Below are 2,885 nucleotides of genomic sequence, written 5' to 3' on the forward strand. Positions count from 1 at the left end.
ATACTCTTATTTACTATAGCTCCGTAACTTACTTTTCTCACTTAACATGTTACAAAATTGTTATCATGCCAACATGGACTTATAAGTTTTGATAGCTTCAACACATTTCAATGGACGATTATTTAACCAGTTCCCTACAGGCCCACAGGCCTATGTTAAACAATTCTTTCAAATTATAAGTAAATAAATTGAAGAAGTTTGCATAAAAGTTTATTCTTTATGAAAGTGCCCATAATCTCACAATCTCAGCAGAGCAAATCTGGGCTCCTTTATCCACCTTTTGGCTCATTAAACTCAACATGTCCAAAAACAGACCTGTTATCTCCTACCCCAGTCCTCTTCGCTTTCCCGAACTGTCAGTAGAGCCAAGCTAGAGAACACTAGGTCTTCTACTTACCTCTTTAGTGTCTCATGTTTATCATTTTCTGTTGCAGTGACTTCACTGCATTAGTGGTAACATTTCTTACCTCTCCTCTTGAAGGAGTCTAACTGGTCTCCTGACATCCAGTTTTTTTTCTCCCCCCTTGGCCGCACTGTGCGGCTTGCAGGATCTCAGTTCCTTGACCAGGATTGAACCTGGGTCACGGCAGTGAAAGCCCGGAATCCTAACCACTAGGCCACCAGGGAACTCCCCAGCCTAACTTTCTACAATCCATTTTGAAGCTCCCTCCAGGATTTTTTGCCCCCAAGTTAAGTTTCTTCAAAAAATTTTCCTTATGATACAGAACTCTTTAGCTGAGAACAATTTCTAGAGTCAGCTATGAGCCGCCAGTAGCTAGTACTGGGGTGGGGGTGGGGGGCAAGCCAAGGGGGAAATGAAATCCAAATTTAGCACCAAAGTACCCACTGGCAATCTTTCCACCATCTTAATCACTTTCCCTCCTCCCTCCACACTCAGTCCCTCCACCTAAATGGAGATTCTTGCTATTTCTATAGCAAGCAATTCACCTGGAACTCTTTCAAAAAAGATCTGCTTAGAAGGCTACATCCTTGCTTGTTACTTAGTATATTCCCACAGCTCTTAGCTCAAAGATGACCTTCCATTAAATCTTTCCTAACCTCCCTGGGTAAGAGGCTCTTGCAGCACGTCACTATCAGATCACTGTTTTGTTTTTAAATACAGCAGGTTCTTATTAGTTATCTATTTTATACATATCAGTGTATACGTGTCAATCCCAATCTCCCAGTTCATCCCACCCCCCCCCATCCCGCTTTCCCCCCTTGGTGTCCATACGTTTGTTCTCTACATCAGATCACCTTTTATAATCTACTTCCTCTACTAGAATGAGATCCTAGGAGGGACAGTGATTACGTCTTACTCACTTCTATATTCTCAGCATCTAGCACCATGTCCTGCATTTAATTCACACCCAGTATTTTTAACCGACTATTCATGTAGTTTTACCTAGTTAGTATAGTGAGCACAGTTCCTTTAAAATTTTAATATACTTGCATAGACATTATGACCAGATTAACTGGGACCCTAATTTTTTTCCATCTAGGTTGTTTCTACAAGTGACTTCGTATATGGCTATCTACCTACATATTCCCTCAAGTTAAAAACGCACTGCCAGATCATCCTTCCTAGGAACTATTTTCCAGGGTACCATCATTGAATTGGTATGTATTTCCATAAAAGCTTCACCAGCATTAGATTTCATTATTTTTCCTTATTTTGCAGGCTTTTAATCCTTGCAAAATATTGAGGGCTGGTTGGGGAAAATGTTGACTGGGAGATACCATGAGCCTGTGTGGAGCATCAGGGTAAAGGATATCACAGGGTTAATGAAGGCGGCCAACTTCCAGGGTTCAACTCAACCTTACTACTAAAATGCTAAAACTGAAGTCAGAAGAAGCAAATGTACTATCAAGGATGGGGAACGAATTCTTCAATTGTAAATAAAGTAGGTGAAATAACTGAATCCCCAAGTTTTAGGTAACTATAAAAGGGAGACTTATTTGGAAAAGGTTTAGCTGAGAGACTGCATAGTGATTAAGAAAATGAGCCAGTTTTGAATCTAGACATTTCTACTTGTGCAACCTTGGGCAAGTTACTTTAAACAGGACAGTTTGGGGGATGTTTCAGTCTTAAGTTTCCATTAACTAAATCCTCCTCCCCAAGGACAGGAATAGTATGTTATCAGAATAAAGGAGACAAACCATATGGTCATTTCAGTGGATGCAAAAAGTGGGCGAGGGGGGATGAGGGGGGAAGGAGTCTGCCAAAATTCAGTACCCATTCATGAGAAAAACAGAGCAAACTAAACAGAAGTAGACTATGTAAAAGGTATCCATCTAGGCATCTACATAAAACCAATAGCATTTTTTCTTATTTAATAAATATTTATTTAATACAAATACATTTTAAAAAATTTAATTGGAGTAAAATTGCTTTACAATGTTGTGTTAGTTTCTGCTGTACAATGAAGTGAATCAGCTATATGTATACCTATATCCCCTCACTCTTGGGCCTCCCTCCCACCTCCCCCCATCCCACCCATCTAAGGTTGTCACACAGCGCCACATGGAGCCGAGCTCCCTGTGCTATACAGCAGGTTCCCACTAGCTACCAATAGCATTCTTGATGGACTGCTCTTTTCTTCCTAAAGTTCGGATGAGCATGCCTTAACAGAAGACCAGGAAAAGGCTGAGGCGAGGAGAGCCCCTAGGGAGCAAAATGCAAGGATGCACTCACTCCCAGATGCCCACTTGCATCACCCTGACACTACCTCCTTGAATTCTGCTCCCTAGGTTGTCTTCCCAACCTCATCTTAGTAGGCCTGCTCTTACCACTTATACTCAACATGTATTAGAGGTCCTAACAGGGCAATAGAGAAGAAAATAAAAAAATTTTAAAACCAGTGAGCTTAAGCAAGGTCTCATGA

This window comes from Phocoena sinus, chromosome 12 (assembly GCF_008692025.1).
Source record: "Phocoena sinus isolate mPhoSin1 chromosome 12, mPhoSin1.pri, whole genome shotgun sequence".
Classification (NCBI taxonomy): domain Eukaryota; kingdom Metazoa; phylum Chordata; class Mammalia; order Artiodactyla; family Phocoenidae; genus Phocoena; species Phocoena sinus.